General features: G+C 37.5%; 1 pseudogene; it reads left to right on the forward strand.

Moving 5' to 3' along the window:
• The first annotated feature begins 926 nt into the window (after positions 1 to 926).
• LOC134202224 (N-acetylgalactosaminyltransferase 6-like) lies at positions 927 to 3171 on the forward strand (annotated as a pseudogene).
• Positions 3172 to 6750: the final 3579 nt, after the last annotated feature.

Raw genomic sequence — 6750 nt, forward strand, 5'->3', positions numbered from 1 at the left:
TTGTAATTTTCTGAAGCTGCTTGAGCAGGGGGAGGGTTTTCCGTCTCAAAACGCACTGGTCTAAATCATGGTGTTTGGTCGTGGGACTCTCTTTAATAGGCCCGATACGATGGCCTCCCTATAGTGGGAAAGAAAGGCTGTCCAGATTCAGTTAGCCGCCGATAAAACCAACCATTAATGAACAAATTCTTTTTAGGGCATGAAGCCGTATGACATTCTTCTAAATTTGATATTTCTTTGATTAACTGGCTTGAGCACCGAGCCACTACATATTAGGGGACCAGTCCTATACACTTCAAGTTAGCGACACCTCGACATGATGCTGATAATCAGTCCTTACTACTTGGTATACCGTGAGTCCTTACATGTTATGTAATGCTGTATAAATACGTTTGAAAACAATTTTTTTGGGCTTCATGACAGCTGCTTTTGGTATCATGTTCAATGCAACGCTAATAATCGCTATGTATGATTTAGAATTCTATGCGGGATTGGCCTTCTGGTGCGTTATTCTCGCGAAGCTATCCAATTTTTTTCTCCGTAATACTAGATTTCTTCAATAGTTTCACTATTTTGTTTATATAAGCTGTCTAATAAGACCTCATGAACATGTGATAATTAATGCTATTGTTCTTGAAACAAAGTTTGAAAGGTGCTCTACAACATCAGCTATCATGGGAAGGAAAAAGATTAACCAAAATTTTTAATAAAGAGAAAACGAAATGCATCGGAGCGTATTTAATTTCATGTTTTTTCGGTTCTTATAGTTTTCTTTTCATTTTTCAGATTTTGAATAAATAATACTATTCTCGATTTTATCTGATACAGCAAAATTATCACTACAATGGTCTGTCTTTGTTCTACAGATTCGCCAGGCCACCATCGCCGTCCGAGTGGATTTCAAGTTGTTCTTTATATTCTCCTGCATGATCATCACGGTGGTGCCTCATCATTCACAAGTACCAGAGTTCATCCAACTTTAAAAAGGCGCTTTACTACCGCTACGTCAGCGATGAGCCATTCTTCAACGGTGGTCGCAGGAACGTTGATCGCATTCGAGTCGACTGGCATGACTATGCGTATATCGAGTACGAGACCGAACGGGAAGGTCCCGGTGAGTACGGGAAGCCTGGCAAGCTTAGAAAAACCGGAGGATATCAAGCTGAACGAGAAATTGTCGTTCAAAGAAAATGGCTATTCACGTCATTAGCCAGATATGATTGCATTTCTAAATCAGATCGGTGCCGGACATCAGACATCAACAGTAAGTTCATATGTTCATCGCGCTGTCAGAGGGCGCAATTTAATTGAAAGCGTGTTTTTTTGTTTCAACATTCTCTAGTTTTCAGATGTCGCAAAAAAGTTATCCATTCCAGGAACCGCCAACGGTCAGTGATTGTTATTTTCTACAATGAGCACTGGAGCACGTTACTGCGAACCGTTTACAGTGTTCTTAATCGATCGCCCTCGCAATCTCTGAAGGAAATCGTTTTGGTCAACGATCATAGCACCAAGGAGTTTTTGTAGGAAACCGTTACAGGATTTCGGTACAGAGTGAACTGGCACCAAAAGTGCGAAGCTAATTAATTTGCCAGATGATCGGGATTGATAACAGCCCGTTTGGACTGGAGAGCTAAGGTTATAGCGGAGACGTGCTGATCGTGCTCGACTCACATACAGAGGTGAATGTGAATTGGCTGCCTCCGCTATTAGGTAAATTAGATCACGTATCATATATTTATTACCTTCGACAATATTTTCAATTCAGGATGAATTTTTCTCTGGTTATGAAAGTTATTTTTTTCACGAAATGATTCAATGAGCACAGCTTTAACTAATGAAAAACTCAAAGTCACATCCCCAAATGTACAGTAGCTAACAATTGGGAAAAAAATTCTCCTTGTTTGTTAGCTTCTTTTTTTTTAAATTATTTTTTTTTAATCTATTTAATATTTCCAGAGCCGATAGCCGAGGATTATCGTACGTGCGTTTGTCCGTTCATCGATGTTATCGCGCACGATACATTCCACTATCGGGCCCAAGATGAAGGGAAACGGGGTGCCTTCTGATTGGAAATTCCTATACAAGAGATTGCCTCTACGACCACAAGACCAATTGATCCAACTGAGCCCTTCTGAAAGTCCCATCATGGCTGGCGGATTGTTTGCTATTAGGTGCAAAGTTTTTGGGAGCTCGGTGGCTACATGATGAAGGACTGGACATATGGGGTGGAGAGCAGTACGAGTTGAGCTTCAAGATTTGGCAATGGCGGTAAATGGTTGATGCACCGTGCCTCGCGTTGGTCATGTATCGAGGGTATGCACCGTTCCCCAAATCCCAGAGGAACAAACTTTGTCACGAAAACTTCAAAAGGGTGGCAGAAGTGTGGATGGATGAATACAAACACAGTTTCTGTACGAACGAAATCGACAATTTGACAAAATCGATGCAGGCGATCTAACCAAGCAGAAAGCATTGAGGGAGAAGCTTCAGGTAAAACCATTCAAGTTGGTTTTTGGAAGAGGTTGTCTGGATCTGGTGGTTCGCTATCCGTTCAGAGATCCAAAGCTATTTGCATCAGGACGAGTTCCAGAGTTTAGCTAATCCTAAGTTGTGTCTCCGACTCGATAAACCATAAAGCAAAGCAACCTATTGGCGTATTTAGCTGCGCTGCGAACAAGACTCACCCCAGAACAATCAGTTCCTCACCCTGACCCATTACCGGAGACATACATTCGAGTTGCCAGCGTGGATAAGTGCCCAGACGCATCGAGTGATGACCTGAAGTAATACTTTTCAACTGCCATGAATCGCAGGGAAATCAGTTGTGGCAGTACGATGTAGTAAGATTGAATAAAATTTGAAAATTTTCTCAAACTTAATTATTTTTAAAATTTCAGGAAAATCAATTAATTCTGCACGGGAAACCGAGTCGGAATCAGTGTCTTGATCTCGTGGGACGAAAAGTGATTGTATCCCAATGTGATCACAGAAAAAAGACCCAGCGATGGGAGTGGGGTTTTGTAGATGAGACTAATTTCTAAAAATTGGCAAACCTATGGAGCTAAGCTGTTGCCCTAATGCTCATTTTTGAACGTTTTATTTGTTCCTCTTATAGACTGGTTACTGTAAATAAAAAATGAAAAAAAAAACGCACATGGAAAAATTAAACTTACTCGCCAAGAAAATTTCTTTTGTTACAGCATAGACAAAATAAGGCATTTTTACGTCACTGCAGAATGTTTCCCACAGCAAAAAACTTTCAAACTAATATTTGATGCAGGGATGCCAGATAATATTTTCCAATGTCTTCACAGCCGTTTAAAAATGTCTTCAAATGTCTTCAATATTAAAATTATGATTATCAGCGAAAAATTTCAAAATCCAATAGGTCTTCTTCTTATTCTTCAATGGCTCTATGTTCCAATTGGAACTTGGCCTGCTTTTCAACTTAAAGTAGTAAATGTACAAAGTATTAAATGAGCATTTCCTCAGTTATTAATTGAAAGCTTTTCTATATGCCCGCCATTGCATGAGTATGTACCTTTGTGGCATAGTTTACAATGGATAAGCACTCATCACTATGCTCAGGGTGTCGAGAATGTTTCATTCATCCAAGATCGAAAACATACAAGAGATCAACCAGAATCGAACTCACCATCTCCGGATTACAATCCTACGCCTTTATACTCGCAAGGCTACATTGAGACCCCAATAGGTGTGTAAATTCAATCATCTCTTTGTATTACTGATGTTGAATAATGTTTATTTTTTTAACATTCAAATTGTTAGTTATATTTTTTAAATTCCCTATTTTTTTAAACTAGTTTCCCCTGGATTTTGTACTGAATCGGATTTTTCAACTGAATTTTCACGTGGAACTCTTCGTAAAATTTCTTTTCTAAAGAATAACCCTGTTGGGATTCAAAATTTACTCAGAATACTTGAAAACATCCAGAGAACTTTCTAAAGGAACGTCCGGATAAATACCTAGATCAACTTCCCGATAAATTCTGGATGGAGCTTTCTTAAAACTTTCTTCTGGATGGAGCTTCTTATTATTTCTGAAAGTCTCCTGAAAAAAATTTCCTGAGGAATTTCTGTTGGAACATCCAAAGGATTTACTGAAGGAACTTCTGAGAAAGTTCTGAAGGAGCTTCCTGAGGAATACTGGAAGAACTTAAGAAGGAATTCCTGTAGCATCTTCAGGATGAATTCCGGATCGATTTTCTGGAGGAATACCTGAAAGATTTTCCCGATGAATTTCTGAAGGATATTCCTGAGGAATTATTGAGGCAATTTGGTGGAATTCCACAAGAAACTTCTGGATAAATTCTTGGAGGTAGTTGGAGAAGCTTCTTGAGGTATTGCTGCAGAAAATTCCGTAAGAAATCCTGGAGGAAATAGAAGTATACTTTTGGAGGCATTCTTGGAGGGAACATCCGGAGGGATCCCTGCAATAGCTTCCGCAGAAATCCCGGGGTAAAACTTTTAAAAGAATTCCTGGAAGAACTACTGGAGGAATTCGTGAAGGAAACCACTGAAGGAGTTCTGAGGATCTTCCAAATGAGTTCCTGGAGGATTTTTCGAAAAAATCCTCGAAACTTTCGGACAATTTCCTGGATGAATTTCGTAAAGAATGCCAGAACGTATGATTGAAGAAATTCTTAGAGGAATTCTCAGAGAAAATACTGGAAGAATGATCAAAGATATTTCTAGAAAAATTAACAAAGGAATTCAAAGAAGTATTTAACGAAAGTGTGTAACAAGTTTCCTTTGATTTTGCTACTTAGTATTGAATTAAAAATCCCTTAATTTTTTTGTGGAATTTCTCTGAATTTTTTTTTAGGAAGGTTTTCACGTAGAAATTTACCTTGGAAATAATGAGAAATAATCATTTAACACCAGAACAAATTCAATTTCTTGCCGACATTCGTAAACAAATTCTATTGAAATTAATTGAGACAATTTTCTTGTGGAAATTACAAGGGATTTACTGTGGGAGTTCAGAAGAACTTGTGGAAATTAGGGAGAATTTTCAATTTAAATTTTGGAGGATTCCCTTTATATCTTTTTACGGAAATTATTAGATATAAATTTTGATTAGAATTCCAATTTCAATTCTCTTGAGTTTAGACAAGAAATTTCTCATAATTTTCATCGGAAATTCTCCATATTTTACACGAAATTTCGAAAATTCTTTCCCGACGTTTCGCGACGGATATTTAGAGAAAAAACTCACATGGAAATGCCGAAAAGATCAAATGAATTCAAAAAGAATTAAGATAAAATTCAGGTTCTAGCTCAACGGTTGAAAAGATTAAATCAAGTCATAGAAGAATTCAATCAACTTTTGCGTTCCGATGTAATAATCGAAATACCTTTTTACGTTCACGTCAGAAACGCCGCTGCCGCAAAGGAAAATTCAAACAAATTTTGCCATCGGGTATATTTTAACCAGCGCACAACTCAAAGTTAAGTGCGTATGAGGTCTGAAATGCGTTGCAGTTTGGTAAACCCGCTAGTGTGCAGAAGGTATTTTATGTTTGAGATTCTAGGCCCGAGACAAAGACTTTATAACTTTTGTTTTTTTGTGTAATTTACATATAGAAGTCGTAGAATTTATAAGTAAAAATAAAATTGTATTTTCTACTCGCTGGCTCATTGATTGTCTTTAGTACATATTTTCAAATAAGAAGATAAGTCTTCAAATATTTTGAAAAGTCTTCAAAATGTCTTCACGAAACAAATGTCTTCACAGAGATTCAAATGTCTTCAAATTGAAGACATGTCTTCAAATCTGGCATCTCTGATTTGATGAACGATCGACAAAACAAAAGATAGAAAGACAAAAGTCAGAAAGACAAAAGGTCGAAGGATACCAATTCGATAAGCAAAATGTTGATGAACAAAATGTCGAAAGGACAGAAGGTCAAAATCATTAATTTTTGTAAAATCAATTCGACATAGAGTCTAGAGAACAAAAGTATTGCTTTACTTTAAATCAGTTTAAGTATTCCCCATTTTGTGAATCGTAATCTGTTTTTTCCTCAATTTAAATTCAGTTACTTTATTTCTTAACATTTAATTCAATACTTTGGAATAATTCATTTTTTTGCTCATTCTACTTTTTTTGACTGAACGAGCTCGGTGGTCTAGTTGCTACCGCTTCTGCCTTATAAGCATGATGTCGTGCGTGGGTTCAATTCCAGACTCGTTCATTTCCTGCTTTGTATTTCTCACTTAGTTTTTTCTGTGTTTCACGTTCTACCAAAACGATTCCTACTATTTTAACCTCCCACACTAATAATTCCAAACCTCCTGTGACACCTATGAGAGGTCGTTAAGTTCTCTGCATCTTAAGCAGGTGTCCAACTAACTATCTATCCCCTTCCTCAGCATTCGCAAGGACGTGGCCAGGATAGATCTCGACTATTGGAGAATTCATTGCTTTCATCTAAGAGACATTAAAGACGGCCTTACTGATGATTGTCGAAATACGTATCTGTAAAATTACAATTAAGGGATGGAATTGAATGGGATAGTACTAACTCGTCTTATGACAAGTATATATTCCATTTAATAAATTCCTGTGTCCTTGGAGCCATGACCTACATTATCTATAGCTAAAAATGTGACGTAGGCGCCCGATTGTAAACAAACCCATTTGCCATTTCTCGCGACTCTGGTTTAATACGGTTGAAATTCCAAAAAACTTAATTAGATGAAGCCGTTCCAAAATTCCATGAA

Source organism: Armigeres subalbatus, unplaced genomic scaffold, assembly GCF_024139115.2.
Source record: "Armigeres subalbatus isolate Guangzhou_Male unplaced genomic scaffold, GZ_Asu_2 Contig1099, whole genome shotgun sequence".
Lineage (NCBI taxonomy): Eukaryota > Metazoa > Arthropoda > Insecta > Diptera > Culicidae > Armigeres > Armigeres subalbatus.